This window comes from Panthera pardus, unplaced genomic scaffold (genome assembly GCF_024362965.1).
Source record: "Panthera pardus isolate Hobbes unplaced genomic scaffold, ASM2436296v1 HiC_scaffold_1, whole genome shotgun sequence".
Lineage (NCBI taxonomy): Eukaryota > Metazoa > Chordata > Mammalia > Carnivora > Felidae > Panthera > Panthera pardus.
Window position 1 is genome coordinate 81,400,045 of NW_026526654.1, and position 23,105 is coordinate 81,423,149.

The 23,105-nt window shown below is 44.1% G+C and overlaps 1 long non-coding RNA gene across 1 annotated transcript in view; it reads left to right on the top strand.

The window, feature by feature from the left end:
• The window catches only part of LOC109266101 (uncharacterized), a 90,770-nt gene extending 68,327 nt beyond the window's left edge, over positions 1-22,443 (top strand). The window contains exons 2-3 of the long non-coding RNA XR_002079549.2: positions 12,832-12,919; positions 20,470-22,443. This is a non-coding gene — a long non-coding RNA (uncharacterized LOC109266101). The remainder of the gene's footprint in view (positions 1-12,831; positions 12,920-20,469) is intronic.
• Positions 22,444-23,105: the final 662 nt, after the last annotated feature.

The window sequence follows — 23,105 nt, forward strand, 5'->3', positions numbered from 1 at the left end:
CAAGTGGTAACTAATAGCAGAAGGCTGAAACCTACCTTCAAGAGTGTACGTTCGAATGGAGAGTGGTTAAGTTAAATTTCAAGAAATGGGGTCCTTTGAGGACCTGTGAAGTTGGGTTTGGGGCAAGGTTGAAAACTAAAGAATTAATGAAAAAATTAGATAAAAAGTAAGCAAACTTTCAGATCCTCTTATCCAACAGTACAGTCAAGAAACGACTTCTCCCAAAGCAAAAAATATGAGGTTCGGTCTCCAGCACTAACAGAACTTTCTGTGATAAAGGAAATGTTTTCTGTCAGCATTGTCCACCGTCACGTGGCTCAGTGGCCAGCGTGGCTGGTGTGACTGCGGAACTACATTTCTAACTTAATTTTAATTAATTAACTTTTTTAAATGTTTATTTATTTTTGAGAGAGAGACAGACAGAGAGAGACAGGTAGAGAGAGGGAGACACAGAATCCCAAGCAGGCTTCCTGCTGTCAGCGCAGAGCCCCACGCGGGGCTCGAACTCACAAACTGTGAGATCATGACCCGAGCCGAAATCAGGAGTCGCGCTTCTAACCAGCTGAGCCAGCCTGGTGCCCCTAACTTTAATTAATTTAAATTCAGATGGCCCCACGTGGCTAGCGGCTACCACACCAGACAGCGCAGCTGTGGACCCAGGGATACCAGGCACTGCTGAGAACAGGGATGGATCATCTTACGGAGAAACGGAAATTCAGTAAAGTTCTTCATACTGAATAGCGAGAGCTCTCAACCCTTCCTACTGCTCCGGGCCTGGATTGGGGGATTCCTTCCTGAGGACATCCACCTGCCGAAGAGGAAACATCTGTAACCCCCACGACATGTCTGGCACTCTCCCTCCCTATGTTGTACACGGCAGGGGCCGCCCCACACCCGGAGCTTTCAGTCAGTTTTTTAAATGCCTCACTCTTAAATATGACAAGGCAGCCAAAGATCACCACACGTTTGAGGACAGCTGGCCAGGCCAAAAGAGAGACAAATAACAAACAAAAAAAAAAAGGGAGCTGACATTACAGACAGCGGAAGGAAAAAAAATTTTTTTTTCTTAAATTTCTTCGAAAGGAGGAGCTGTTGCAGCAACGAAATAAGATCAGGGTGCGATTTAAAAGATGAGAAAAAGAATTGTAACTATTTTGGAGATTAAAAATATACCAAGATAAAAACACAGGAGAGCTATGGGAAGATAAAGTTGAGATGTCCTCTCAGAAAACAAACCAAAAAGAAAATCCAAGAGAAAAGCTGTGAGTATTAGAGCTCCAGAAAGAAAGAAGAAGTGGAAAAGAAAAAAAGGAAAGGATTTAACAAAGAAGCAATGGCAGAAAATTTCTCTAAAATGAAAACAGTCAAGATTCAGATTGAAAAGGCTGAGTCCCCAGCCAAAAACTGGGGAAAAGGCTCACCCCAGCCAACAGAAATGCATATATCTGTTGTAAAGATACAGCAAAGGCCATGTACACACATGTTTGTGGCACCTCTTTAATAGCCGAAAACTGAAAACAGCCAGAAGTCCATCCACATTAACGCTGGATAAATTAATCGTAGCGTGTTCATAAAAAGGAACAAGCATGAATGAGTTCCCCATTACATGCAGGTGACACACGTGACTCTCCCAAACTTAACCGGTGAGACCAGAAGCAAAAGAATATATTGTAGGGTTTCATTTTTTTAAAAACATTTTTGCATTTTTTTTTTTTTTTACCTTTATTTATTTTAGGAGAAAGAATGCAAGCAGGGGAGGGGCAGAGTGAAAGAAGGAGACAGAATCCCAGGCAGGCTCCAGGTCCCAGCTGTCAGCGCTGAGCCCGACACGACTCGAACTCACGAAACATGAGATCGTGACCTGAGCCGCAGTCAGATGCTTAACTGACTGAGCCACCCAGGTGCCCTTGTATGATTTCATTTCTATAGAAATTCACAAACAGGCAAACTCTGATCTGTGGTGTTAGAAATTAGGATAGTGATTACCACTAGGAGCAGGTAGTGGCCAGAAGCAGGCTCTTGGTAGTACTTGCTTTCTTAATCTAGGTACCGGTTACACATTATGTGTGAATTTTGTAAAAAAATCATCCAGTTGATACTTACGATTCATGCCCTCTTCTGTGATTATATCATTCTTCAGTAAAAAGCTTACGTTTCTGAAAGTTCCTACCCAAACACATCATAATGAAATTTAGAACCAGATAAAAGCCTTCAGTGGGGGTGGGGAGATAAAAGGATCGAGACGGAAAATAACTTAAGACTCCTTGAGAGCACCTAGAAGCATAAGCAAACGGAAGCAAAAAAGGACTATAGGAAAACATGTCCAGGGAAGGAAATGTCATGGAGGTATACTACAGGGAACAGTATTTACATTTAATGATATAAATACCGAGGGGCGCCTGGGTGGCTCAGTCGGTTAGGCTTCCAACTTCGGCTCAGGTCATGATCTCACAGTTCGTGAGTTCAGGCCCCGCGTCGGGCTGTGTGCTGACAGTTCAGAGCCTGGAGCCTGCTTTGGATTCTGTGTCTCCCTCTCTCTCTGTTCCTCCCCTGCTCACACTCTGTCTCTCTCTCAAAAATAAAAATTAAAAAAAATAATATAAATGCTGAATATTGACTTAATTTTTTTAAACCTTCATATTAGGAAATTAGGAAAAGGAAAGTGCAATGTGTCATGAGAAAGAAGTTAGAGAAAACGTCTCAGCCCTAATAGTCTATGATACGAGATCAATACTACGTATACTATGTGTGTATATTACTTTGACAGTTAATTTTTAAACAGTGGTCATCAGAAGAAAAATAATTGGATAATAATTGCAACACAGTGAGAATTGTTTTTCGCAGTAACTTCTGTTTAACTGGAGAAAATAAAGTTTTCCATTTCTTGATCCTAAAGTGCACTTTAGTGTTTTTGTCCAGCTTTGTAAAGCCCAATGTTAGAAAAATCACATTGAAAACATGCTTCTGTTTTCTGAGTTAATGTTATCTGTAATCATTACAAAAGTGGACTTTTATTATTTGAGCGTGTGTTGCTTAGCTTAGTGTATTCTGGTCGCAACTGTGGGGCGGGGGGGGGGGGACAGGGAACAGAAGGGGGAAAAAAAGGTGTTCGTCAGTTCCAATAAGTGGAGTAAGAAGATGTCATAAGCATGGCACTTAACATCTTTGCAGTTTCCCTGCTGAAGCAGTTAATCCTAGAAGCCTTTTTCCTGAGTCCCAAATGGTTAAAATGGGCCCGGAGGGAAAAGGTGCCCATTTCCCTCTCCTCTTACCGGTAGTATTACTCATCCTTTTGGCTTAGAGAAAGTAGCAACACACACACACACGCACACACACGCACACACCTTTTAATGAGGTCTTCCATTCCCCCAGAGTGTTGAATTTCAGAAGAAGTTCTCTATCATTTTCATGATAGGCAGCTTATTTTTTCCCAATCGTGACAGTTGTGAAACTTCAGAATGAACTGAGCAAGTATGGAAGTCTCCCCCACCTTATCTTCTCCGAGGGCTGACAAAGCAGGGTTTCAGATGAATCCCCTCAGATGGTGTTGGAGGCTTATCAAGACAGGGGGGGTTGAGGTTTGCGATCACTCTGTGAGAGGGGAGAAAGAGAAAGCCCAAACGGGGGGGAAACTCGAGAGAGGAGCCTTCTCCTTCAAGTTGTCATTATCAGGGTCCCCCCAGAAAAGACTGACGAGTAACCCAACACTGACTTGGAAAATCAGCTCTCAGTCAAATCCCCTCTCTTAACCTGTGTCAGCCATTGACCAGTCCCTCCGCTGTTGTAAACAGGGAACAGTGCAAACCAAATTGAGAGAAGGGTGAAAACGCAAATCTTCCAAAACATGGGAAATTCTATGGAGTCTATGAAAGCGATATTCGAAAACAGCCAGAATCACAGGAAAGAGGGAGATGCACGGGGAAAAAAAGAATCCATATGGATGATACCCTGATGCCTCAAAAAGAGTGAGGTGAATGTTTTTTTTTAATGTGCTGGAAGCCCTTGGAAAATTGATGAGCCCTTCCTTTAATATTTGTGGGGAAAATGACCATTTTAACAGTTAAGCTGTACAACTCAAGCCTGAAGTGAAGGGTGTTACATTGTGCCAACATACATTTTTGTCAGATAAAAGTATACCCCCTGAAGTCAGGAATATACTTACTTTGTTCATTCTGAGAACTAGCATGGTATTGCAACGATGTCTAAATTCTGATCAACCTAAAATGAAGTCAGCGTTTTCATGATACAAAGTTTCATCAAATAAACCTTTTTTTTCCCCCGAAAAAAGATTTATTACAAAATTTAGCCCTGAATAAAGTGAATTCGTTTCATGTGGCCTTTTCTGATGTCTGGGGTTTTTTTTGGATATAAGGATCTCCCAGAGTACTTTTAAAATGCATTATTTGGCGGACGCCTGGGGCTCAGTCAGTTGAGCATCTGGCTTCGGCTCAGGTAATGATCTCGCGGTTCGTGAGTTCAAGCCCCGTATCGGGCTCTGTGCCGACAGCTCAGATTCAGATTCTGTGTCCCCCTCTCTCTCCGCCCCACCCTGCTTGACATTTGTATATCATCTTTGGAGAACTATCTATTTAAGTTTCTTGCCCATTTTTAAGTCAGGTTATTTGATTTTTGTTGTTCTTGAGTCATAGGAGTTCTCTATATATTTTGGATATTAACTCCTTACCAGATATGATTTGCAAATGTTTTCTCCCTTTTGTGGATTGCTTTTTCACCCTGTTGATTATATCCTTTGATGCACAGAAGTTGATACATTTGGTGTCTCATTTGTCTATTTTGCTTTTTTGCCTGCGCTTTTTTTTTTTTTTTATGGTAGCATATCTAAGAAATAATTGCCAAATTCAGTGTTGCAAAATTTTCTCCCTGTGTTTCTTCTGGGGTTTTTATAGTTTTAGGTCTTCAATTCATTTTGAGTTAGTTTTTGTATATGGTGTAAGGCAAACTTCCAATTTCATTCTTTTGCGTGTGGATATCCAGTTTTCACACCAGCATTTGTTGAAAAGACTGTCCTCTCACCCATTGAATGATCTTGGCTCCCTTGTTGCAAATCATTTGACTGTATATTTGAGGTTTTATATCTGAGCTCTCTATTCTATTCCATTGGTCTATATATCTCCTTTTAAACCCCCTTTACCTTTGATGATCAGGTAAGTTAATTGATAGCTAAATTCGGAGCTCAACTACAACCATGGATGTGGACCTTCACGATGTGAAAGTTGATGTTCTCTTCTTTTCTTGCCATGGCCTTGAACTTTTTCTCTCCTTTAAGTTTCTCCTGGTCCAGATTCTTGATCCATATTTCTTTTTTATTAGTATGCTGTGGTATATGCTCTTATCTTGAAGTACCCTATATGCTTTATGGATAAACTGAGACAACACATCACTCCCGTAATCCGTCAATCACACACAGCCGCTAGGATGCTCACGATCTCATTGAAGAGGTTGGCTTCACACGTGGAACAATGCAAGACAGAACGTGTGTCACCACATGCAGGTTCGAGTATTAAGCTCTGGGAGATAGAAAAGGAAGAGAACGATGTGGGACAGAATGTACCACGGACTGGGTTGTACTCGGACTGGGTGTCTAAGGAATGTTAGCGCTTGGATTGATAGCCATAGAGGGTAGACAAAACAGAGCTTTCCCTCAAAAGGAGGAGGCTTGTAAGGCTAAAATGAGAGACAGGACTGAGCCTGGCCTGGGCCAGAGGGTGTGACTAGACTGAGACCGAGAATGAGAAGGTGGAAGGGGACCCGCTCACAAAGGAATCAAATACCGGAATGAGGAATTCGGATGGACCTTAATCTTTTTCAACATGCCCACCTACCTGGGGAGATAAGGACAGTATCTTCCGGGATAGAGTGGAGGGTTTTCAAACTAGGGGTTTTGACCAGCATTGGGTTTTTTGGGTTTGTTTTTGGTTTTGTGTTGTTTAATGAAAGAGAAAATTTCACAATGCTTTGCAGATAGCAGGTAGAAGTCTGGTTGCAGTTGCATGCGTGTGTGTGTGTGTGTGTGTGTGTGTGTGTGCTGGGTCACGGCGTGAAATGCAATCAAAAAGCGTGAAAGACACTGGTGTAGAAGAAACTGCACGGTTCTGTTACAGATCTAAAGTACTGGGAAGCCTAACATTGAGCCACATCAGACTGCACCACAGTATTGTGAAGTCCTCAGGCTGTGGTGACACAGATGTCTCCCCATGCTCCAATCCCAGCTCCTCCTTATAGGCTTTTAGAAGCCTATAAATCCGTAATAGGGGATTGATTTTTTTTATTATGATATATCAATAGAACAGAATACTATGTAGCTACTAAAAAGAGTGAGGTAGAGGCACCTGGGTGGCTCAGTCGGTTGAGCATCCGACTTCGGCTCAGGTCATGATCTTGCAGTTCGTGAGTTCAAGCCCCGCGTCAGGCTCTGTGCTGACAGCTCAGAGCCTGGAGCCTGCTTCCGATTCTGTCTCTGTCTCTCTCTCTGCCCCTCCCCTGCCCACACACTGTCTCTCTCTCTGCCTCTCTCTCAATTGTAAATAAACATTAAAAAAAAAAAAAAGCTTAAAAAAAAAAAATAAAAAGAATGAGGTAGGCCTAGATCTGCTGATATAGAAAGATATTTGCAGCACTATTAAGTGGGAAAAAAATAAGTTGTAAAACCATGATCCCGTTTTAAGAATACATAGATTTTTGGATATGTGTCAAGAAATGGCTATAGGAATTTCTTGAAGTCAGAATTACGAAGAACTTTAAATTTCTGTTTTATCAGTTTTTCTGTTTTTACAATGGGCATGTGTGAATTTTATATTTAGAAAAAAATTAGCTTGATATACATATATGCATTCACATGCTTGTATTACCTGGCGTAGTAATTCTGAGCAGATACCTAGACATTCTTTGTAGTTAGTAGTTATTGTAAGTATTTGCTTTCAGCATAGGTGTTCTGAATCTTCAAATCAAATATTTCTGTAGCAGTGGAACCATTGTGCCTGGGGGTTCTCGGTGAAAATATACCCATTTTTCCTTCCTGGTAGACTGATTACTCTAGTTGAGGCCTGTTCTCTTTTCCCCTTTACTCAGTGGGCTCGGGGCACCCCTCACAGGATATGCCGTCATTCATTTTAATTTTTAAAATTATAATAGCAATTTAAGCTCATCTTAAATATTTAAACAATACTGAAGTTTATAAAGTAAAAACTGAAAGTCCTCATTCTTCAGTCCCGCTACTCAAGAATGGAGATAGTTCAGTGTATGGTCTTCAGAACTTCTGTGCATATGCAAACGTCCGTGTGTATTTTTGTTACACAAATGAGATCATATCATGTATACCAATAAGTATCCTCCCATATCCTAGATTAAGTTGTAATTACAGTGCATCCTTGCGAAGAAGCACGTAATAGTACCCTTCGTAGGTATATCATAAGTTATTTCACCATTCCTTCTATTGTTCTATTTCTGGCCATTGCTAGCAGTGCTCCGAAAATATTTTTACATATATCATTGCCCACTTCAGTGAGCAGATCTGTAGGATAAATTCTTACAAGTGGAATTAGTGTTGTTCAAAAGATACCTACATGAATAATAATTGTTGTCACGTTGCCCTAATTTACACTTCTCCCAGCAGTGACTATATGAATTCCTTTTCCCCCCACACACCTCCTCACCAGTATTGTAATTATTGTCATCCTAAAGTCCTCATCAGCCCGATGTATGAAAAATGGATCTGATTGTTTCACTTGAATTTCCTTGGAGTGAAATTGAACATCTCTGTTGCCACACCTGTTGGGAAATGTCACACGTGTCTGCAGATCCAGTGGGAAGTTGGGTCTGGAGTCTGCGTTCTTGGTTAAATGGTGGTACTCTTCTATTAATATGCTTAGAAATGTGGTCCAGGATAGAGCATTAGGAAGAACAGACAGAGCAGATGGTATGATCTAGTATATTCATGGTTTCCTATTTGGATATCCATGGCAGTGGGGGAGGACAGGTTGGATGGTGGCATATTTCTATGCATAGAAATAATAACCGTGCGGCTGCTGATTGAGCAGTCCCCAGTCCCTCACCTGGCTGAGATATTCCAGTTCAAGCTTTTCTGAAACTACCTAGCAGTGCCTCATATGCCTCAGGGATTTCACAAAACTTCCTTTTAGAATCACTGCTTGAACTGGTCATGTTTTAAACCTCTGTAAAGAAACTTGTTAACGCGGCAAAATGTAGGCAGAGCCTTCCTTCAATGCAGAGAGTGTTCAGATATCTTTACCATCAGCTTTTTGGCGATCGCTCGGTCCCCTCTTATCCCCTTATTGGTTTCTCCATCTTAGGATCCAGAGGGACCTACTTGTGGAAAGGACATGATTCTTTCTGACTACTCAGGACCTCCCAAAACATTGCAGTCTCACGCAGATCTTAGTTAAGGAATTTTGTGCTTTGTTTTGTTTTGCAGCTTCCTGAGGTAAGCCCAGTGGTTCTCCTCTGTTGTTTGTTTTTTAATTTTGTTTTAATGTTTATTTATTTTTGAGAGAGAGAGAGAGAGTACAAGCAGGGGAACAGCAGAGAAGGAGGGAGACACAGAATCCGAAGCAGGCTCCAGGCTCTGAGCTGGCAGCACAGAGCCCGACGCGGGGCTCGAACTCACGAGCCGCGAGATCATGACCTGAGCCGAAGTCGGATGCTCAACCGACTGAGCCACCCAGGTGCCCCTCTCCTCTGTTTTTATACCTATCAGCTTTTCCCCCACGGACTTCATGTCTTGAGATTTCATGTCTTCCAAACACACTGCACTCACAACTAATTCATTATTCCTTTTTTTTTTTTTTTTTTTTTTTAAGTCAAGCAGATATATAATGTAACTGCACATAGAGCTTCTGGTCAACCTGCGACAACCAGTGTTAACTCACGCAAGAGTCAACTCAATCAAAAGCAAGGGAAGGTGATAGGTTAGTACTTCTGTGGGTAGACTTGAGCTTACCCTCCCCCACCACACTCGTTATCTTCTTTGTTTTCCTAAAAAGGGAAAGATTCTGGGCTGAGAACGCCCTAAGTTACCCCTTCTAAATGATAACTCACTTCCTTTATCCCACCCCTCTGACTTTCCTAACTAGTATGCGGTTGACCGTGAAAGAGGGTGAGTGGTTCAAGATCACCCACTTCACCCCTGCACCCAAAACAAGACAGCGCACATTTACATTTTGCTGGCAAAGGAAGCCCCGAGTGGAAAGTTTTATGTAGAAAACAGCCTTGGAAGTGAGTGATGTGTCACCGGCCCTGCAGCACACTGAGTTCCCTGTTTGGGATCAGGTTGTTAAGACCACATGCGGATGAGGTGCCGTAAAAGTGTCTGCCTTCTCCAGTTCAGTTTTCCCAGAGTACATAAATCCACTGACAGTTTTCTTTAAACAGTTGTTCTCAGCTTCAAATAAAATTTTAAAATAATTAACACCTGGTTTGCTTTTTAAAAAGTCTGATGTGTAAAGTCGGGCATGGGGAGGGTGTAGGCTGGGGGTTATGGAAGGCATTGTAATATCGGGAGAGAACACAAGTTTCTCGTGATTAGGCACGGTTGACTTTGAACCATGGCTTCGCCAAATATTTGGCTATGTGACCTTGGGAAGGTTACTTTTAAGTCTCGATTTGCGTATCTGTAAGTAGGGATACTATTTCCTTGAAGTCTCGTTTCTTTGAGCATTGAATAACGGAAATGAAGAGGCACAGCATAGTGCCAGAAAAGGCACTGGTCAGAGCTCAGTGAAGGACGGCTCCCCTCTCCATTCCCATCTCTCTGTATGACTCATAGAATCAGAGCCTCCTTCTTTTTTTTCCATTCAACTTGAACTTAGTTAACTGACAGTGTAGTGTTGGCTTCAGGAGTAGAACCCAGTGATTCATCTCTTAAGTATAATACCCAGTGCTCATCCCGAAAGGTGCCCTCCGTAATGCCCATCACCTATTCAGCCCATCCCCTCACCCACCTCCCCTCCAGAAACCCTTAGTTTGTTCTCTGTTTTTTAAGAGTCTCTCATGGTTTGTCTCCCTCTCTGTTTTAATCTTATTTTTCCTTCCCTTCCCCTGTGTTCATCTGTTTTGTTTCTTAAACTCCACATCTGAGTGAAATCATATGATAATCGTCTTTCTCTGACTTATTTCACTTAGCATAATATGCTCTGGTGCCATCCATGTTGCTGCAAATGGCAAAATTTCATTCTTTTTCATCACCAAGTAGTATGCATTATCCATTCATCCGTCGATGGACATTTGGGCTCTTTCCATATTTTGGCTATTGTGGATAGCATTGCTATAAACATTGGGGTGCACGTGCCCCTTCGAATCAGCATTTTTGTATCCTTTGGATAAGTCCCTGGTAGTGCAATTGCTGGGTCGTAGGGTAGTTCTATTTTTAATTTTTTGAGGAACCGCCATACTGTTTTCCAGAGTGGCTGCACCAGTTTGCATTCCCACCAGCAGCGCAAGAGGGGTCCCCTTTCGGAATCAGAGCCTTCTGTTCCGTGTGTATTTAAGGGAACCCTGGATGCCACGTGGTGATGCCGACTGAGGAAGCCACAGTCCATGAGGGGACAAGGGGGTAGAAGACGGGCCATGCCATTGTACCCCTAGAAGCAAGTCCCCTGAGCCACTGCAGACTAGCAGACCTCTGAGGGGGGTCAGAAGAGGCTCAGTGGTGGGAGCTCTTGCCGTATTCAGGCTCTCCTCACCCCATCACACTGCCACGTCACGTGGCGTCTGGCCGTCCCCTACAGGGAGGGGGAAGCAGTGCCTCCCGGGATTAGTTCAAGGGCCAGGTGAGAGTAGGTTGAAGGCTCTGCCATCGTCCTGCCTCTGGCCGGCGCCTTTCTCCCTGAAGCCTCTCTCAGAGCCCAGGCTTCAGTTCTGGCAAACAAGAACCAATGGACCTACGTGCTGGGTCCCAGCAGTTACCTCCCCAGGCAGGGTCCTGTCTCCCTTCTGAGAGAAATACTCCTCCCAGCTCTCTCTCCTACCGCCCCCCGGAGAGCGAGGAGACTCAGCACCGGACCCACAGCCACTATAGATCCTACTGTGGTGAGGATTCTTGAGCTGCCCAGTACCTCGGCTGCTTGCCAACGTGCAGGCCCTCGGCCGCCCTCCTGACCTACCTGGCCCGGAAGCCTGCACGGCTCTGGGATGCACAGAAAAAGACCCTCAGCAGGATGTGCTGGAAACATCGAGATAATCAATGAGTGACTTCTGGGAGCACAGGCCTCAGGCTGACTGTGGCCTGAGAAGCTGAGACAAAACAGCACCAAGTATTTCTAAATCGCTAAGACCACGGTGGAACGCAGCAAGAGAATGAAGGTGCTCGATCCTTTGACCTGGCCCCGCCACGGGAAGGCAGTGTGGTACAGCCGGGGGTGGGAACGCAGGCCCTTTGGCGTCAGGCAGACCAGGCCCCTTTCTGGTCTCTGTCTTGGGCCAAGTACCTTAGCGGTGACGGTGGAGGCGGGACCACGGCAGTAGTTCTCGCTGTTGGCAAGTGCTGAGGTCTTACTCTGTGCCGAACAGTGTCAGGTACTCTCTTCCTTGCGAATTGGGAATTAAAAAATACTCTCTCGCAGAGTTGGGGAAATAATGGGTGGTTCCCATCAAGTCAGCGGTATACAGCAGGTGTTCGGTAAATGCAAACTTTCTTCTAGGAGGACGGGTCCTAATGAAATAATAAAAAGGAGCAGAAGAGATTCCTTCTGTGCGAGGACGTAACCTGGAAGCCGCCGTCTCTTTTTAGGTCTGTTAATATTTGCTTTACATACTTAGGTGCTCCTGTGTTAGGCGCGTTAATATTTACCGATGGTATGTGCTCTTGTTGGATTGACTCCTTTGTCATTATGTAATGCCCTTCTTTGTCTTTTATCACAGTCTTTGTCTTAGAGTCTGTTGGGTCTGATGTTAAGTATAGCTGCTTCGGCTCTCTTTTTATTTCCTTTTCCATCCCTTCACTTTCCGTCTGCATGTATCCTTACATCCGAAGTCGAGGCTCTTGTAGACAGCATATAGATGGGCCTTCTGGAAGCCACCGTCGTGTCCCACGCCAGGAAAATGTGTAACAGATGATGACAGGGTGTTATGCAGCCACTAAAATATTTATGAAAAAAAAAAAAGACATAAAATGGAAAGCATTCATGATTTTATGTCAGGTCAATAAAGCAAAATGCAAAATCGCAGGCGTACGTCAATGACCCCTACATCGCTTCAAGTATAGACAGGGGTTTGGAAACAAAATACAATAATTAAAAGTTGTGAGACGTAGGTTCTTTAATGTTGAGAGGTACTGCCTTCCAGTTTAAAACAAAGCAAACAGGGGCGCCTGGGTGGCTCAGTCGGTTAAGCGTCCGACTTCAGCTCAGGTCACGATCTCACGGTCCGTGGGTTCGAGCCCCGCGTCAGGCTCTGGGCTGATGGCCCAGAGCCTGGAGCCTGCTTCCGATTCTGTGTCTCCCTGTCTCTCTGCCCCTCCCCAGTTCGTGCTCTGTCTCTCTCTCTCCCAAAAATAAAAAATAAACATTAAAAAAAAAAAAAAAAAGCAAGCAAACAAACAAACCAAAAAACAAACCAAAAAAGCCCGACAAGAACAAAAGCAGTGCCAGGGGCCACAGGTAGCAGCTGCTGTGGGCATGATCAGGATAACCTTAGCAGGTGTCAGATATGAAAAGGATTCCAGTGCTTTGAACCACACCAGCCTCTGCAGAGAGTGAGTGGGCCCTCTCAATAACATCTCTTTGTTGTTCCTATACTAAGAATGGAACGCATCTTTTGGACAAATCCTGAAAAAAAAATTTTTTTTGGTTTCAATAGATACACCACACGCTCATTGACCTGCTGGACTCTGTAAACCCAACACAAGGTCACGGTCCAGTGTTGAGAAGTTGACTTTGCTAGTGAGGTAAGGAAGCTCTCCGTTTAGAGGCCTTTACCCTCGCTCGGCTGGGGTTTAGTAACATGCAGATTTTCTTTGACTAGAAAAGAGTGGTGCTGTAGAGCTTATAACCTCCAAGGAGATCATTTCATAAAATATTGATTTTTTTGCACATAAAGGAGATAGTTCATGAATAGAAAATGTAAGCATCAGCAAAAATTCTTTCGCACTCTCAGTTCATGAACACGGAAAGTAATGAATCCCGCTTACCAACTGAGGCTGACATCTATTCCTTCTGGGGGGGGTGGGGGGGGTGGGAGGGGCAGAGCTAGAATATTATTCTTCCTCAATGTCATAATTCCAAGAACAGATGTGCCCAAAAGAGACCAACCTGGATTGTACAGCCTTTTACTACAAGCTGTGAACACCGCACCATAGACTTTGCTGCAAGTTGTAGATTTTGTTTTGCCTCTGTACCTCGCAAGCTACAACCGGGCCTTTTCCCAAAATCAGATTCGTCTTAGTGAGCTGTTCCTGGCCAATGTGGTTTACTAGCTGTTGCCGTCTTGTGAAAGCCAGCAGCGGTATCACAGCATCTCATGGGGTGGCGCCCTGCTGCGTCCTCCCCACACTCCCCAGCTTACCCCAGATCTGTCATCGCCCTTGTCCCCAGTCTGTAGCAGATAGCTCTCCTGAGGTTCCAGTGGCCTGGTGTGGTGAAAGAGCAACGGGCCCAGAATCTAAGAAGCATCTTACTAGTTGACGTGCTGTCTCTAACTGAGCTATCTTGAGCAAGTCAATGAATCAGGCTTCGTGTTTGCTTCCTTGACTGTGGGTAAGGAATGGGGACAGATGTTGTGTGGATCGAATGAGCAAATGCAAGGGAGAAATACTTTAAAAATAAGTGCGTTGGCCACAATGAAGATACTCGTTCACACCCACCAGGACGGCAATAAGCAAGAAGACGAGATAATAACAAATGTTGACAAGGATGTGGGGAAATTGGAACCCTCATATTTTGCCAGCTGGATTGTAAAATGGTACAGCTGCTTTGGAAAACAGTCTGGCAGTTCCTGAAACAGTTAAACATAGAGTCACTGAAAGACCCAGCAATTCCACTCCTGGGGATGTGCCCGGGAGAAATGAAAACATCCATTTACACGAAAATTTGCACATGAATGCTCGCAGCATTATTCACGATAGCCAAAAAGTGGAAACAACCCAAGCGTCCATCGGCTCCAGTAGATAAATCAAATGTGGTATATCCATACAGTTGAATATTATTCAACGGGAAAAGGGTGTGCAGAACTGATACAGGCTACAGCACGGGTGAACCTTGACGACGTTACGCAAAGTGAGAGGAGCCGCATATCGTGATTCCATGTATATAAAGTACCCAGAAGAGGCAGATCCGTAGAGATGAAAAGTAGATTAATTACCGGAGCACTGGGAGTTGGGGGAAGAATGGGGAGAGGTTGCTAATGGGTCCAGGGTTTCTTTCTGGGGTGATGAAATTGTTCTAAAGTTGATTTATTGGTATACATCACAAAGATACTGAAAAGCATAGAATGTTGCACTTTAAATGAGTGAACTGTAGAGCATGTGAATTTTATCTCGACAAAGCTGTTATGGAAAAAAAAAAATTGGTGCAAGGCAAAGGCCATTAAATAGTAATCCTGTGTTTTCTGCGCTTACCAGAGCGGAATCTCAGCAGGGTTCCATTCAGAGCCTGATTGACCCCAACGTCTGTAAAATCGCGATGCACCTTATGATCGAAGATGCCTCACAGTCTGTTGGCCAGGCCACAGCCGTCGTTACCTACATGTCCATGAACTTCAAATGCAGCAGTGTCCAAACTTGGGAAATGGGTGTCCGTTGCTTGCAGCCAACTCCCAGAAGGAAGGGTGAAGCCCTCTTTAAACCCCAAGAGCCAAATGCTTATGGGAGAGGGAGTGGGGAAAATGAGAAGTCATCACATGCTTGGCGGTACTCTTGAGGCAGGAATCAAAACTAGGCCAACAGACAGCGCAGCCCCAAGAGCGTTTAGTACTGTAGGATTCTCTTAAGAAATGCTGCCTCTCCCGTACCCCCGACGGTACCAAGGGTGATACGGAGTGAATAAGCAGTGACACACACTCTGGGTCAAACAAGGGATTCGGAAGATGGGGGCACTGAGCGTGCAGACAACATAGGAATATTTCTTGTAATATTTATTCATTATTTTGAGAGAGAAAGAGCGAGTGAGCATACGCACAAGGGGGTAGAGGCAGAGAGAAAGGGAGAGAGAATCCCAAGCAGGCTCCACGCTCAGGCAGAGCCTACGCAGAGTTCCATCCCACAACTGTGAGACCGTGTCCTGAGCCGAAATCCAGAGTCAGATGCTTAACCGACAGAGCCACCCAGGCGCCCCGCGTAGGAACGTTTTAAATGACTTTATTTTGCCTATGTTTTCCTTTTTATGTGGGCAAAAGGATGATAAATGTTTTAAAAATCGAAGTCTGGAAGAGTGACTTCGTAGGGTCTGAAATGAAAATTGCAAGTACAGATAAGAAAGCATCATCTGATAGTTTAATTGGCAACGTTTTTTTTAACCGCCGCATAATACAGTGTCGCGTCTTAGGATCAGAGGTCTTATATTTGATGATATTTGGTACTTATTCAAAGTAGCTCATGAGGGTGGTGGGAACCTCTAAGTTGAAGGTAAACCTCTCTTAGCTGCCTCATTGAAAAATAATCGTAGTGAGTCCAGGCCCGGGGGGCCAGGGCCAAATAATAAACATACAAACAAACAAATCAATCAATAAATATTTAGTGTAATTCTAGCTTCTCAAACGTTAAAATTGACACCTGTTCTCAGACTTTCGTAGAATTTTTGTTAGTAGTTAAGGATTGTTTGTGGTTTATGACCCCTTACTCTGTGTGCTTTTCGTACATTTTCTCATTCGCCCCTGACAACAATGATATGTAGAAGGTGGAACTATTGCTTATCTTATAGAAAAGGAAACTGAGGTTTAGAAATATTAAATATTAGAAATATTAAATATTAATACCGCCTGGGTAGCTGAGTCGGTTAAGCATCCGACTTTGGCTCAGGTCACGATCTCGCGCGGTTCATGACTTCAGACCCCGTGTCGGGCTCTGTGCTAACAGCTCAGGGCTTGGAGCTGCTTCGGATTCTGTGTCTCCCTCCCTCTCTGCCCCTCTCCCACTTGTGCGCGCTCTCTCTCTCTCTCTCTCTCAGAAAAAAAAAAAAATTAAAGAAAAAAATATCAAATAACCCTCTCAGAGTCATCCAGGAACAAATGACAGAGCTAGGACTTGAATCTATCTGACTCCACAAGATCACTCTTGACCACTCTTCCAGAGCACATTTTATGGCTGATTGCAAATTGAATCTTCAAACCACAGACAAGGAAACAAATGGACATAGAAGTCGTATGGTAGTTGCAGACTTCTGGGCATTCTCTGATTACCCCAATGGTCCACGAGGCCAGCGCTGCGTTTCCCATGTTCTAGATGGAGGTGGGAGCAAGAGAAGTGAGAATCTGTAGTTTCAGGCTCCGGCTTTCTCCTTCTGCAAATTCTGCCAACGGCTGTAAAACCAAGTTTTTGTCTCCCACCTTCATTCTCTGAGCATTCTGGCTCTGCTTTCGTGTGCTGAAATACCCAGGGAGGGAACTGCAGAGGATTTGAGATGCAGAGCCAGAACAAGGATCTCCTGTGACAAAAATCCCCAAACACGGAGCTTTAGAGCTAAATGGGATCTCGGAGATCGGCACACATCAAAACCACCTCTGCAGCTTTTCCCAGACCTGTTGAGTGAGAATCTCAAGGGAGTCGGTATAAGAGTTAGATTCTCTGTGGTGCTCAAAATAGGGTTCCTGGACCAGCAGCTTCAGCGTCACCTGGGAACTTGTTAGAATTGCATTCTTGGCCCCCCACCCCCACCCCCCAGGCCTGTGGACCAGCGACTCCGGGGCTGTGGTCCAGCAATCTGTGCTTTATGAAGCCTTCCAGTAGTTCCTAAAACCTCCTAAAGTTTGAGAACCACTGACTTAGAGCAGAAATTTGGACAGGATCCTAAGGTTGGTCCTCCTTTTTGAAGTATATAGCAGCTCTGTTTCAAATTCAGTAAAAAAAAATATATATATATATATATATTTATTTTCATTTTTTTCTACATGAAATTTCTTTTAGAATTTATAGTACTTAAAAGCACAAGAATCCTAGCCTAAAATTCTGATCTTATTCTCCTCTTCCATGGGGCCTTACTCGACTTAATTATCACTGATGAAAAGTATCCTTTCTTAAAAAGCTGTTTAGTCTGACATGTTTTCTTTTTTTTTTAATTTTTTTGAATGTTTGTTTATTTTTAAGAGAGAGAGAGAGTCAGAGCATGAGTGGGGGAGGGGCAGAGAGAGAGGGAGACACAGAATCCGAAGCAGGCTCCAGGCTCTGACCTGTCAGCACGGAGCCTGATGCGGGGCTCGAACTCACAAACCGAAGTCGGACGCTCAACCGACAGAGCCACCCAGGCGCCCCAGTCTGACGTGTTTTCTGCATTCAGTTGTAAAGTATTAGATGACAGAAACCACCTTGCTCCACTTATATTTGAAACATGTCCACTTTAGTGATGCACAAATGGTATGGCATCACTTTTCTAGAAGTCTCCTTGGGAGATTCATTTTGCCATATAGGTATTTTATTAATATAGGTATTTTATTAATATAGTTGTTAAAAATCAGTTTTCTAGCTCATTGACACTAGGGAGTATAGTGAAAAGTTGTGACAGCCAATAGGGAAAGAGGGAAGACACTCTCCTGAGTATCTTTTAATCGATTCAGTTTCTGGAACATTTCTTTCCCGACTAATATTTTGATTTGACATTTGGTCTGGGAAAGCGAGGGACTTGTTTAGGTCAGCATTTCTCAGATGGTGTCCCTAGATGTCAAGCCCTGTCCCGAAGCAAAGAATCTGGGGTAAATACATCTGCGAAATGCTGTGTTACAAAAAAATTAACTCGATTCACTTCATGGCTTCTTTGAGCTCTTAGTACGGTCACATGCAGCGTGTCTCTCCAAGGGGGTAGTTAACACACAGATTCCTCAAATAAAAACTTTTGGAAACGCACCAACACAAGCATCATTTCTAAGGATCTTCTGCGTTGACATGGAGATAGAATTGTGACACGGAATCCTTCTTTGTAATGCTAATTTATGCAAAGAAATGTTACCTGTAAATCCCTTTGATGATTACCTTAGTTGGTGACATATTTTGCTAGCTGGCTTTTGGTGTCCTGAAACTAAAATATAGCCCCTCGGTGTATGAAATGTGTAGCTGGTGCATCTAGCTATAAGTAATTCCTTTTTATGTTTTATAAAAACATCACTTCTGGAATAATGTATTTTAAGCAATTTAATACATATAAAATGAGCATGCCAGATATGGCCCAAATTAAAATTTTTGTTAAATCTCTTTTTTTTTTTTTTTGATGATGATAGAGAAGACTAATTGACATTTTGACATTACTGGTGATAAGGTAAAGTTATTTCGATTATTAATGTTTTCTCAGTGGGTATGTGTTGACAGTAATGTTAAATAATATATTAATAATTAAGACATTTAAAAAGAGGTATTAGTCTTCTGCTGCCACATAACAAAAATTGTCACAAATAGAAGCACCTGGGTGGCCCCGTCGGTTAAGCGTCTGATTCTTGTTTTCCGCTCAGATCATGATCTCACAGTTTGTGGGATTGAGCCCCGCGTCAGGCACTACACTGACAGTGCGGAGCCTGCTTGGGACTGTCTCTCCCCCTCTCTCCCTCTGCCCTTCCTGGCTCAGGCATGTGCTCTGTCTCTCAAAATAAATAAACATCTGGGGAAAAAAAAAAAAAAAAAGCTGAAATCAAGACATTGACCAAACGGAGCTCTCCTCTGGAGGCTTTGGGAAAACTCCACTTCCAAGCTCATTCGGGTTATCGTCGGAATCCGGATCCTTGCCACTGTATAACTGAGGCCTCTGTCTTCTCGCTGACTCTCTTAGGGCATTACTCTCTGGTCCTCAGGCTGCTTTCAGGTCCTTTCTGTGTGGCCCCCGCCACCTTCAAACCCGCAAGGGCATGCCCACCTTTTTCCTGGGCTTTGAACCCCTGACTTCCTCTTCTGCCTCTAGCCAGAGAAAACTCTCTGCTTTTCATGATTCAGTAGAATTAGATCTGGCCCACCTGGGCAGTCTCCCTTTCGTAAGGTCAGCTGTGTTGTCTACCATAACCTGATCATGGGAATAATACCACATTCACAGATGCCACCACATTCAAAGGGGAGGGGATTCTACAAGGAAGAGGGTTACGCGGGGTCCTCATAGAATTCTGCATACCACAAAACATAAGATACATTCTAGTTCTTCAATATCTAAAAATTAGTATGTGGATCTCCAAATATGAACAGAATATACATTGTTATTTGTTTTTATTTTTTTATTATTATTATTTTTGAATGTGTATTTATTTTTGAGACAGAGACAGACAGAGCATGAGTGGGGGAGGGGCAGAGAGAGAGGGAGACACAGAGCCCGAAACAGGCTCCAGGCTCCGAGCTGTCAGCACAGAACCCGACGCGGGGCTCGAACTCGCGAACCGTGAGATCATGACCTGAGCCGAAGTCGGACGCTCAGCCGACTGAGCCACCCAGGCGCCCCCAGAATATACATTTTTAAATGAACAGTGCAATGAGTGCAGCAGCAGTTTATAGAAGGACAACATCCGCAGAATCAGTTGGTTAGAAAGGTCACATAGAGTTTACAAAGAAATTGCACTTGACCCTAAGGGATAATAGTAGCAATGGCTAACACTCATTGAGTTGTAAGCCCTGGATACTGTGCTCTGTGTGTGTGTGTTATCTCATTTGATCTTTACCAAGTCCAAGTATAATTATTCCTGTTTTAAAGTCGAAGAAACAGAAGCTTACAGAGGCAAAAGCACTGGCAAGTGACAGAACCAGGAACAGTGCCAAGCCAGTGTGCTCCTTGTCACCATTCAGTGTGACAGACCTTTGTTAGGTCATTACCCTGCTGCAAGGCACTCTGCTAGGTGCCCTTAATACAAAAGTAAACCACAGTTCCCGCCCTCAGGACTTCACAGTAAGGGACAGGGTCAAGGAAACAAATCATCACCCTGGAGTATGTAAAGCATGTATTAAGTATAATGGCTGCACTAAACAAGGAGTGATCAACTCCACTTGAGTGGGTCACCAAGAGCTTCTCAGAGGGGTGACACTCGAGATACATCTGAAGAATGAATAGTTCTCCAGGAGAATGTGGAGTGTTGTGATGGACAAGGGAGAATCCCAGATAGGAGCAAAGGCAAGGAAGAATGAAACCGTGCATGAATCCCAGATAGCAAAGGCAAGGAAGAATGAAACCATGAGCATTTAGGGAAATGCTCATGTACCTCCTGGTTCTGTAGGGCTGGATCTCGAGGAACTGGAAAAGATAAGAGATGAGGCTGGAAAGGAGGCCAGGGGTCCATTCATAAAGGGACTTGCATGACATAATGGCCAGTTTGGATTTACCCCCGTAGGCAAGGGATCCGTTGAGTTGTCTTAAGCGGGAGAATAACATGGACAGACTTGTATCCAAAGATGGTAACTTTAGCATTCATGTGGAGGATGTATTTGAGAAGAACAGGCGTGGAGCAAGGAGACCAGTTAGAAGATTACCATCACAGTCTAGATGAGCAACATCAAGGACCTGAGGTAAGAGCAAAGTGGACAGACGTGAAGGGACAGTGGGTGAATGAGATTTAGTGACTGATTAGATGTGGGGCGTGAACAAGGAAAGGGATTTAGGATGACCCGTGGGTCTGACTTAGCATGTTCTTTGGGTGATGGTGCCATTAACCGGCATAAGGAGGGAAAAGCAAATTCAGTATTGGCTCAGTGAAGGCTGGGTTATCTGTATCACGTCCAAGTAGAGACGCCCAAACACACGTGCGGATGGTTGCAGCGTCACGATGGGCACACGCACAGCGTACGAGAGCATTCATGGGGAGTGACTTCCTAAAACAGGTGGTTCCAGCGGGATAGGAGTAACAGCAGGAAGGAATAGTGGAACGGATCTTCTCTAGAGCAAGCAAAAAGTGACTAGAGAGCAAAAAATGGTGGGGGGGGGGAGCTGAAGAGAAAACCGCATCCACGTGAAGATAGTTTGGTGTTTCGTGATGCGGTTTCCCAGTGGTGAACTCAACATGCGGTGACTGTGCCCAAATAGTGAGCAGACTCTTCACTCTGAGGCCTTCCCTGAACCTGTTTACCTTGGTCGGTTCACTGTGGTCCTGAAGCTCTTCCTCGGGCTCAGAAATGGGATTTATTGTATTTGTTATCATTATTGTGGGACTGGAAGTGGTTCCATTTCTCAGCAGTGGCCTCACGTTGACCCAGCACAGCAAGACTGAGTACTCACATGTAAGCACACGCCTGAACGCGGTGCATTGACTTGCGGGGGCAACTATCGTCGGCTGTCTGGCCGACCAGGACCCAGTCCATGGGAAGCCAAACGCCAGGAGCTTGCTGTGGGATCATGGGCTAGTGATGGGGATTGTTAGGTGACTCCAGTGTTCTCTAGCGGCAGACCCTGAGTTATCACGTTCTCCCTCAACAGGCACGGATAGACATTCCGGTTGACCTAACACGCAGGCGTTGCCCACTTCTTACTCTTTGGGTTCCCCTTGCTGGCCCTTCTAGTCACACCTTTTCTCTAAACCAGGCTCATTGTTTGCTTCTGCTTGCCAAGTGACAATCACTTTTTAGCCCCGTTTCCCTGGTATGACTCACAGGTTTTGATTGGAGTTTGGCGTTATCCCAAGCTCTTAAGAGTCCCTCATTTACAGAGTAGGCAATCGTTTGATTCCCTCCTGCGGGTTACATCGGTTGTGTAGTTTTACCCAGGAAAATCACGATGACAACTTCCCAGGTCTCCCGGGGCGGTCCGCAGTCACCCCCCTGTAAAGAAGAGTTGCAGAGAGCTTAGATGAGGAGCATCGGCTTAGATGGAAAAGTCTTTGAAAATCTGGCTAAGGAGTGTGTGCCTTGTCCTGTAAATACTGGGGAGCCCCCGGAGATGTGGGTTGGGGCAGTGCGGATGGCTTGATGAAATCCACGTTCGGGGGATATTGATCTGGGGCTGGGGGTGAAGTGCATTCACGTAAGGAGAAACCAAACACCAAGAGCCCAGCCAGGAAGCTGAGATCATGCAATTGGATGAAATATGCAAGGCTGGAACTAAAATGGTGACAAGATATGGAATGGAAATGCCACGTTGAATGGTCATTGCAAAGACAGAAGCAACAAGACTTGGTGACCCAAGGGCTAGAGAGAATACAAAGGAGGAAAACATTGGTACGCTATTTTTCTTGAGTTGTATGATTGTTCCTGGCAGTGTTTCAGGTACTTAACTAGACTCACTTTAGGTGTATGTTTATAAGCACTACGTACGTAAAACTGTGGTTTCAGTGGGATGAACAGTCTGTCAGAGTCCGGCACTCCCACCCTGATTTACTTAGGACATTTAACAGAATGAGCATTTTATAGAATTATTCTTTTAAAAAAATCCAACCTGTAGGCTAATCTGGAATATTTTCCTTTCTCAGATCTCTTAGGAGGAAATGTTCCTGATAGAAGCAGGAAGTTTGGAAGAATAAGGAATAGAATTCTGAGAGGATGCTGGAGAGGGGAGTGGGGGGGAGAGTCATTCAGTAAGCTTTTAGTAGTCACCTACTAGACGCCTAAGGTGGCGTGAGGTGCCGTGGAGGCTACAAAAGCTACATAGCTGTTCCATTTTGCAAGAGCTTAACGCCATCTCTGGAGCCAGATCCTACTCTAAGAAATAACCAGAAGCAAGCAACATAAAAGAGTGTATAACTGAGCCGCTAAGCCGTGCGTACAGATTAGCGGTATTTACGTACAGATGAGTGATGGGCCTCTGGAAGCCATAGCAGAGAAAACAGCAAGGTTAGGAGGACAAAAAAATCATAGCTTGAAAGGAATAGGCAAACTGGGACTGGTAAGTTTAGTTAACAGATTCCAGAAGGATTTATCCTCTCTATGTTGTTCCCCCCGGAGGTTTATTCTTTGCAGAACACTTTTATGTGTATTAATCTCATTTTAGCCTTGACACAATCCAGCAAGGGAGGCAAGGTAGGGATTATAAGGGGAAGGG